Raw genomic sequence first — 11,015 nt, forward strand, 5'->3', positions numbered from 1 at the left:
ACTAGAAGACTTGCATAGTTGCTTTAGAGGCTTGCTTTTGGATTGTTTAGGATTGGGTAGCGTATCCCCAATCTCCATGCTCGGCCTTGTTTCGTATTAAGAGTCTTATGGTCAAAAATTGTATTTTGATACTTAAAGGGTAATTTGGGTCGATGTGGGCCCCGCTTCGTAAACTTAATTTTATTAATTAAACGTGCTAGTTTTATATATATGAATTTATGGTTAAAAGCGTTTTGGCTAAAAATGTCGGGAACTAGTCAAACATTTTCGTTAAATTGACTTCCGGGGACAGCGGGCTGTCCAGGTGGTTTGGCGCGCCGCGCACCCACCTGGCGCGCCGCGCAAATGAACTGCACCAGAAAATTTTTTTTTTAGTTGTGAAATTTAACGGGAATTGTCGTGGTTTTGGTTTGGGTTGTTACAAGTGGTATCAGAGCATGGTCTAAGGGATTTAGGTGACTTGAGATAGGTGCCTAGACTTAGACTTTTGTGTGTGCTTAAATTGTTGCGGGACTTGTAGGATTTCGGGTCGGAATGGGTTTAGTTAGTGCCTTGTTTATAGGTCGACTAACGTATATATTAGTAATGCGGATATTATTAATATGCTTTTGTGTTGTGGTAATAATTCTCGCGTGTGTTTGTATCGCGTAGAATTTTGGTTGTGTTTGTTCTTATCATCGAGCGAGGCGGTCGTTGTACTAACGAGTCGATGCGGCGTGTGTGCGTAATAAGAACTTGCAAACCTTATTACGGGTACAAATCGTGTCTAACAAGTGATGTACGACGAGTGTTTAGCAAGATGGGACGGAGTTGTGCGTGCGATTTTATACGTTCGTGATCTAATCGTTTTGCATTTTGAGATTGACGACGCGAAACGAGATCGAGACGAATAACGTGGAGTTTAACGCTAGAGTTGCGGCCGCCGTTGCGGAGCAAATGAGAGCGTTTCGAGAAGAAAGGGATAGGAAGTATTCCAAACTTCAAAGTAGTGGCGAAATGGAGCGTTATCTTAAGAGCTTCATGAGGACTAAACCACCGATGTACGACGGGAAACCGGATCCTTTGGTGAGCACAACTTGGATTTCGGACGTCGAAGGGTGTTTCCGTACTATTGATTGTCCTCCCGAGAGAAAGACGAGACTCGCTACGAGTTTGTTGCGGGGTAGGGCGAGGGATTGGTTGGATGGTAAGATTGATCTTGTCGGTGGTGAAACGTTTACGGCATTATCGTGGGACGAGTTTAAGGAGGAATTCTTCGAGGAGTTCCGGACTTCGGCCGATTTGTGGAAATTGCGTAATGAGTTGCGAAACTTGCGACAAGGATCTATGGATTTGAGTACTCTCAAGACGACCTTTATGGCGAAGGCTCGTTTTGTCCGGAGTATTTGGGAAGTGATCGTTTGTTAATGGGGGATTTCTATCGGACTTTGAATGACGACTTGAAAAGAAAAAAAAAAAATTAGACGTGGTCAAGCGAAATCGTTTTCGGAATTATTCGACTTGGCTAGGGGTTTCGAGTCGCATACACGATCGAAGAAGGGTGAGCCTTCAAGGGATAGAAGGGTTGTTTCTTATGGTGCTCCGAGTAAGAGGACTAAGGGTCCGAGTGTGAGCACGGGTGGTACACGGACGAGTATATCGAATTCTAGCGCGTCTAGATGTTACAATGGTGGCATGAGGGGTCACAAGTCTTGGGAATGTTCGATGCCGTTTGAGTTTGAGTTGTTAAATGCCTTGTGTTGTGCATATTGTTGTTATGGGTGACGTTCCTAATGGAAGTACCCTATGGTGACGTTTGATTGTCGGGCGAAGGGCGTAAGACTTGGTGCAACCAAGCATTCCTTGATATTTGAGAAATGTTTCTACCAAGCCACGGAAATGGTTTTGGTGTTCGATTATTAAGCGCGTGTACGCTTTTATGTTGAAGTGATGAACCATGAGGTTCGTCGGGTGGTTGGAACCCTTGAGATCGAGTGTTTTTAATCTCGATGTGTGTTGGTAATGGAGTCTACATGATGCAACATTAGGTGCCTCTTTTATACCTACTAGCGTGGTGTTCGACTCCGATTGTGTTGCGGTACGCTTTCGTTCAAAGTGTATAAGGATTGGTTAAAATCCTTCGTGAACTCGAGGTTAGAGCGAGATGTGGTGATGGGTCGTGTGTACCCAATCGTTGGTAAAGTCTACATTTGGTAGCACTGTACGGTAGTACGAGTTATGGATATGGAACGTAGTTCCAAGTGGGGGAGTTACACTCCCGCACGAGGAAGTTTTAGGGTGAGATTTCGGATAGTGCTTATGGTAGATCCGAAACTTGTGTTGGGACCTAGTTTTTGGTCGATTTGTGGTGGAGTACAATTTTGGTTCAAGTTGTACTATTGGTTTGGATTTAAATTACCACCGAGGTGGTAATGTGGTAAATCTCATTGTGAGATAATGGATGTGTTTGACGAGCAAGGTGAAATCCCTCGGTTAAGGGATGTGTGTGTGTCGGATTCTCTTTTAGAGAATTATTGTTTGGTTCCTATGTTTGATATAGGTGGTTCTTGCTCGATAGTGTAGACGGTTAGCGGTATCCGTTAGGGTTCACTATAGTGTAGCGGAGCGCGATGTTGCACTACTCGTTGTGTGAGGTATTGTTATAGTGGTGAAGCATGACTTTCGGGGTCCGCTGACTTCATCATGAGGTATTGTTATATCGGTGAAGCATGACTTTCGGGTCCGCTGACTTCATCCGGTGTTGAGTGATCTATCAGTTGTTTTATACTCCTATGGTGGGATCGTGAGGACCGTATTGTGTGATTACTGATGCGATAGCCGTATTTCGCTCACATGTCGTTACGGGCGTGACAATGGTCGATTTTGTACGCCTAGGGTTTTAAGTTGTTATAGTCGATTGGACGCTAGTGGTTCTAGTCGTTCGCTTATGATGTTACGGTAGTTGCGTATTGGTCGTATTGCGCGCTACAAGGGATGTTTAGTGATTGGTGTTATCCGTAAGGATTCGTTTGGTTCGGTCTTCATCGTTTCGGGTTGTTGACCTTAGGTTGAGACTTGGTTGCTTTAGCACGGTACTTGGTAATGGTACGCTAGAGGAGTGATATCTCGGTTAGAAATGTGGAGGGAATGAGTATGGTTTTAGTGCTCGGATTGTGGATTTGAGAAAAAAATCGTGGATGACGATTTAGTTGTGGAAGGCGATTCGTCGGGAAGAATTGCTTAGGAAAGTCGGATTGGGACTTATGTTGAGGACCGTGGAGTGTGGTCCGTTTGGTTAAGTGACGAGGATCACGAGGACGTGATCGATTCTAAGTGGGGGAGAGTTGTAAGACCCAAATATTTATTGTACATAATGTATTTAAGGTGTACTATGTGTGTATGGAGTGTGCACAGCGTGTAGGTGTTGCTTGCTCGACCGTCGAAGGAAACTGGACGTTGTTTGAGGTACAAGGTGTGTACGTACCTTTTCAACCCCAAATAAAGTTTGTGTTGATATTTCAAAGCCTTACCATTGGAAAGGAAATCTTATTACGTTTCCAACGATATTTGATTCATCGAAAACGGAGCTACGGTCAAAAAGTTATGGCCAAAACAAGTTTCGGAAAACTGAACTGTAGGTTGGAGCGGCGCTCCACCATGTGGCGCGGCGCGCCGAATGGGTCAGAAGCAATTTTCAGCCTTTTTAAAGGCTTTAAATGAAGGGTACTTTGGTCTTTTCACTTGGGTTCGGTTTAGGGTCATCAAAACTGATCCTTTGATCAGTTTGGATCAAATTCTCACCAACCAAAAACACTCTCAACCATTTTTAGAGAGAGAGTAAGGGTTTAGAGAGAGAGGGCTTGATTTGGGGAAGAAGGAGTCGATTTCTCACCAAAGCTCGGGTTCTAAAGTTGTTCCTTTCGTTCTTGGCTACGCGGTGATAGTATTGGTAAGCTCAAACTCCGAATTTCAATTATTTGAATTGATACTCAAGTTAGGGTTTGAGTTAATTTGTTGTAAAACCCTTTTAGGTGATGAAATGGGTTTAGTGATGCTAGTAATCGGGTTTGTTGTTAATTGTTGGTGGATTTCGGGTTGGTGAACTATTTGGCCATGTTTAGAACTTGAAATTTAGTTTAATCACTTAAGTTAGTGATTATGGAAGTATTGGAACCCATTTAGGGTTATTTGGTTGACTAACTTTGACTTTGGGTCAAATTAGGGTTTGGTGGTGATTATGACCCAATTGGCGATTTAATGAGGTTTGTAAACTTAAAATGGATTAAGTTGAAGTATTAAACCAAGTTATATGTGTTTTGGTGGCAAAACTTGTAAAGGTTGAGATTTTGACCTTTATGGGTCAAAATTAGGGTTTAAGTGTCAAAATGGGTATGACACGTGTTTAACACTTGAGTTCGGGTTTAATTGGCATATTAGGACCATTCTCACTTGTGTTAGTGATTATTGGTTAGTTTGGGTACGGTTTGTGCTTGGAAGTGCATTTGGGTCGAAATGGCACTAAGTGACGAATTGGGTTAATTTGTGAATCCAATCTAATTGTGTTGTGGTATTTGTGATAATGGAATAGGTATTTTCCATCGGCGAGTTGCGGTTTACTTGGAAGCTTTCTTCAAGACTTCAAGGTGAGTGTTAATATCCTATATGCATATGTATGTGTAGGATGGGTGCGGGTCGGGTGAAGTGATTCTCGGCTATAGAGCTCACTTCACATATAGGTGGATTTGATGGACTTGTGCATAGGTCCAATTGGCACGGTTGTGCGTTTTGGTTGACTACCTTTGGCAAAGTACACATTTTGGGTGTACGTTATCACACGTGGTTGTGAGTGGAATAATTATGCGTGTATGTATGTAATGTATTTAATTGTGTTGTACGAATGTGGTATTGTCGCGGTGTTTAAGACACCACGTTCTATGAAACGAGTAGTATTGTCGCGGTGTTTAAGACACTACTCATTGTGGAATTGACGAGTAGTATTGTCGCGGTGTTTAAGACACTACTCATTGTGTAATTGACTTGTGGTATTGTCGCGGTGTTTAAGACACCACAATGTCATGGGAGTGGAAGTGTCGCGGTGTTCAAGACACCACTCATTGTATTGAATGAAGTGTGGATTCGTCGCGGTGTTTAAGACGCCACATTGTTGTAAGGGTGAGTTAGTCGCGGTGTTTAAGACATCACCCGGGGGACTAGTGATTACGCGGTGTGTAAGTAACACTAGTGGATGTTATGAACTCCAACGGACTTTCATGTACCGTTCTCTTGTGTACTTGGTTAACCATGGTTGTATGAGTTATGTATTGGCATATTTAATTATGAACTATATGCTTTTGGTATTGCTAGCTATTGTGGACTTGCGGTTATTGGTATATGCACGATATGTTGCATGATTGTCGAATTGCTAATTCGTGATTAATGTTGTGTTGTCGTGATGTAGTTAACCCTCCGGGGGTAGTTATTGGCGTTGTTCACATTGACGTTGGTGAACTTACCTTATTGATGGTATTAGTAGCTTGTTGCTTAGTGATCGTATGGTATACTTAGATTAGCTTGCCTTTAGGCTTGGACGCTCCGGTATGCGGTATTTGTTTATTTATGTGGCGTGTCCATTTTATGCATATATATGTATGTAGTATATTATCATTCACTAAGCGTTAGCTTACCCTCTCGTTGTTGACTCTTTTTATAGATTGCATGCGGACGTTGGCTCGGGTAAGCGCGGGGACTAGAAGACTTGCATAGTTGCTTTAGAGGCTTGCTTTTGGATTGTTTAGGATTGGGTAGCGTATCCCCAATCTCCATGCTCGGCCTTGTTTCGTATTAAGAGTCTTATGGTCAAAAATTGTATTTTGATACTTAAAGGGTAATTTGGGTCGATGTGGGCCCCGCTTCGTAAACTTAATTTTATTAATTAAACGTGCTAGTTTTATATATATGAATTTATGGTTAAAAGCGTTTTGGCTAAAAATGTCGGGAACTAGTCAAACATTTTTATTTAAATTGACTTCCGGGGACAGCGGGCTGTCCAGGTGGTTTGGCGCGCCGCGCACCCACCTGGCGCGCCGCGCAAATGAACTGCACCAGAAATTTTTTTTTTTAGTTGTGAAATTTAACGGGAATTGTCGTGGTTTTGGTTTGGGTTGTTACAAAATTAGTATACCATTGCAAAGTATAACGCTAAATTTCCAATACCGCAAGCTAGCACAACAATAGCATAAAATCCGAACAATATAATATGCTACATTACAACAGAAATAAACATTGATGTTCACAACATCCATTAGTATTCAAGATTTCAAGCCTAGCCTTACGAATGGTATCGTCAACATCGAACTTAAATCTCATCCGTCCCAATTAATGTGGTATCATCAACATCGAACTTAAAACCCACGTATGAGGTATCGCCAACATCGAACTTTAAGCCCTCATCAAATGAATTAATGTGGTATCGTCAACATCGAACTTAAAACCCACATATGAGGTATCGCCAACATCGAACTTTAAGCCCTCATCGGATGTCACTACAATAGTGGTATGGCTTCGTCAACAATGAACTTTAAATCTATACATGAGGTATCGTCAACATCGAACTTTAACCCTCATCAACAAATAATATACTCTAGGATATGGTATCGTCAACATCAAACTTAAACCCATATCCCACAAGTAAATAAATCATATACATAAATATATAATTATTCCACTCACCTTGGAAGGCCCGCACAAGTCATGTATAGCATGATCCCGTCCTTAAATCTGGCAAGTAACCACCTATATCACACATAGGCACAATATACACATAAATAGCCATTCTCTAAAAGAGAATCCGACACAAACATCTCTTAACCGAGGAATTACACCTTGCTCGCCAAAACCCGCCCATTTAACACCTAATGAACACAAACCAACTACCACTTCGGGTGGTAATTTAAACCCACTCAACAAAGTACAATTTAATCCAAAATTATACTTGACACCAATTAGACCAACCTAGGTCTTAACACTAAATTACTACTTAGGTAGTAATCATTTCAAACGTCATTTACACCAAAACCCCAACACGTGCAACGTTGACCCATATTGCTTATTACCACGTTTGACTTATGTTAAAATATCATTTTAACTCAAAATTAATTCTCGCGAGTAATTACACCCAAAAACATCATTTAACACTTAACAAAGGCGTTTAACATCCATTTAATCCAAATTAGTGTCTTCATCAATTTTAACCAATTTAAAGTCAACCCATTTTGACATAAGTCCCAAAAACATCTTTAATCACAAATGGCTAGTGATTAACTTTCCAAAACACCATTTAACACTTGAATCAAACATTTATATACTTGGTTCATCAAATCTTGACCTCATAACTTAGTTTGACACCAAATCAAGGTTAACACCCATTTGTCATACAAACATGTTCTTATGAACATCTAAACACTAACACCTTTACAATCTAGTGAATTAACACCCAAACCATGACGAATACTTCCATATTCATCATCAAACCCTAAACCCACAATAATTGGGTTCACTTACACTAACAATACAACAAAACCCCCGATTTTATGAGAAATGGGGTTTAGAACCCTAACAAGCTCAAATCCTAACATGAATAAGAAGCTTAACAATTAAATCCGGAGTTAGAGCTTACCAACACTACCAAAACGTAGCCAAGAACGAGATGAACAACTTTAACACTCGAGCTTTTGATAGATTCAAGCTTCTTCTTCTCCAAAACCCCAAATCTCTCTAGAACTCTCTCTCTCTCTCTCTATATATATATATATATATATATATATATATATATATATATATATATATATATATATATATATATATATATATATCTCTCTCTCTCTCTCTCTCTCTCTCTAAGATTGATGAGAGTGTTTGTGGATGTGAAAGTGATCCAAAACTAGATCCAATTCTGGTGTTAAGGCTACAGATCCGAACCCAAGTGAAAAGACACAATTGCCCTTCATTTAACTCAAAATAGAAAAAGGCAGAAAACTGTCCCAGGTGAGGTGCGCATCGCGCACCCTTGACCTTGCGCGGCGCGCACAGAGGTCAGAACAGTCTGTCAGTTTTTAAACTTATTCCACGATTCATACACTTAATGTACACCATAAATACAAGACGTACCATAAATATTTGGGTCTTACAAAACCCTTGAAAATTTGATTCTACCATTTCAATGACGTCATGTTTTTTTATCTTATTTTATTTATTTATTTATATTTATTTTGGTTATTTTGTTTTATTTTATTATTTTTTGGCCGGAGGTCCTCACGGAAGAAATCTTTATACCCTGAAGTAGAGAGATTGCTTCCGTGAGGACCTCCGACCAAAAAATAATAAAATAAAATAAAATAAATATAAATAAATATAAATAAATAAATAAAATAAATATAAATAAATAAATAAAATAAAAATATAAACAAGACGCCATGGAAAATGGTATAATCAAATTTCCATGATTTTTAAGCATGCCTGAGATTCAATCTAGACTCTAAGCGGCAGTCAAGTCGCTAATAAATCGACGCTTGTGGTTGCCTTAAATAATAGAGTCGAAAGACATTGACAAAAAGATTTCAAAAGGCATGCCAGGTGAGAGTTGTTGCGCAAGCAAATAGCCAACCACCTGTAACAGACCAAACACCACTAATGCACCTTTATGGTTGACATCCCCGTATATAAGTATGTACAGAGTAATTGTTATGTATTTCTCTAAAATGTCGTTCCCGCTTGAATTAATTACGTCGTTGGTCTTTAATTTTACCTTTTTTTCATCATTGTCCCTAAAATATTTTTGTTTCATTGTTGTCCCTAAAGTATTTTTGTTTCATCATAACCCTTAAAGTAATGATATGGGTTCATTTAAGTCCCCATTGTTAACTGCTATTAACTCAATCCGTTAACTTGGGACCTAAATGAAATCATATCATAATTTTAAGGGTTAGGATGAATCAAAAATACTTTAGGGGCAAGGATTAAAAAAAAAAAAAATTTTAAGAATTAAGGGCGTAATTAAGTCTTTTAAATAGAACTTCTATATCATATTATCAATCTCATATTGACTTACAATGTAATTAATTTACATATTTAATTGTTGTGAGGAAGTCAATGCTTTGAAGAAACGTATCCCGTTCAATTCGTGTTAATCAACGGAGATTCATGTTAAAAATATTTCATCATAAACATTCAATTAAATATTACCCCATGTATATAAATCAATGAACCCTCCTTTCATTCTCAAATCACAGCCGCAATGAAGCACACCACCCGGGTTCAATTCCTGGCTATGCCAAATTGTTCAAAAAGGAAGTGTGACTAGAGGGTGCGCATAATGGGCAATTTACCCGGTACCAGGTCTCGCGCTCGGGGGGCTTGATTACCCGAGGTTTTACCTTCTATGGAGGAGCTAATGTGCTCGTTCATAGGAGAGTTTCCTTACTTACCAAAAAAAAAAAAAAAAAAAAAAAAAAAATCACAGCCACAACCATACAAAGTAGAAATCAGAAAATAGAAAGCAATCACAAGTTCATAAAACTCAAACGGGAGAATAAATTTTAAGATTTGTTGGTTCCAACACGGTTTCATGTTAAAGGTAAATTCTATCATATCTTGAATATTAATCATCTACCAAACTTTGTTAATCATATCATGTTCATGTTTATGATCAAATAACCTAAACGAATCGAAATCAACCTCTTTTGTTAATCAACCTCTCTTCATATTTTGGACCGAAACAAATTGAAGGAAACCGTTAATAACCATTTTTTCAATGACGACATCTAAAGTTTTCGGGTTTTTATATTCATGGTTATTAACGAAAATGGAATCCAGAATGCATATTGACATATATAGTATATTATTTTATTTAAGTAGTATTTTGTGTAAAAGCAACTCCCCTATTAATAATGAAAGAAAAGTTACTTGCAACTCCCGTGGAAGAAGAAGACGATTTGCATGAGATTTTAGAGTTATCATTTTAACTTAATGGAGTATATTAACCCTTATATACTAAAACTCATAACTCATGCCTAATGGTGTAGTTTTAGTTAATTTGGATTGTAGTTTTGAGTTCGTGTTCACACTACAATCGATCCCTCAAATTCGACTCAATTTACACAACAGACCCTCAACTTTACACTTTCTCAGAGGTAAAAAGTGTAATATTAAAATAAAAGAAACTAATTCCCCCGAATTTATAACGGACCCTATCTTCTCGCTCGGTGCGAGTTAAAATTTTTCTGAGACCACCGTTCAACTCGAAAAAGTCTCACGAACCCAACGGGACTAACTATACGCGAAACGGACATTTTTTAAAAAACGCTTAACACAACGACAACCCGTATCTTTCTGTTCGCCGCAAGTTAAATTTTTCCGACAGCACCGTTACACTCGAAATTTTTTTATGAACAAAACGAAACAAACTACGTTCGAAACAGACAGTTTTTAAAAAACGCTTAAGACAACGACATCTAAAACGGCGCCTAAGACATGAGTCGTTTTCCCCTCTATAAATACACAACGCTACGTTAAATATGAATACACAGGCCGAAAGCCCCCGCTGCATCGCGTTGACTGGATCCAGACTAGTTCATATTCATATATTCGTTAAATGAAGAGGATGGAGTAATCCATGACATCATTTATAACCAAGTGTTAGAAATAATTACGATATATAAATCTAGTGCTAAATTTAGTTATATATTTTTATGTAGACGTTGTGAAGGATTGTGGAGCATATTTGAATCTTTAAGGCTTTGGATACTCATTCAGGTATGGATGTTCTGTACTTTCTTTCAGCGTTATTTTGATCTTTGATATGTTGTTATTTCTTTTATTATTGGTGGTGCGTTCAGATCTTAATTATTTCAGCTAAATCAAAATATGAGATTTTATATTTGTGATAACTTTTAAGAAATATGTTTACATTTAATTTTGAGAAATCTGATTTATAAATTTTTTTGAGAAAAAGCTATTGTGTAGAACTCGATTTAATTGTG

The sequence above is a fragment of the Rutidosis leptorrhynchoides genome, chromosome 10 (assembly GCF_046630445.1).
Source record: "Rutidosis leptorrhynchoides isolate AG116_Rl617_1_P2 chromosome 10, CSIRO_AGI_Rlap_v1, whole genome shotgun sequence".
NCBI lineage: Eukaryota > Viridiplantae > Streptophyta > Magnoliopsida > Asterales > Asteraceae > Rutidosis > Rutidosis leptorrhynchoides.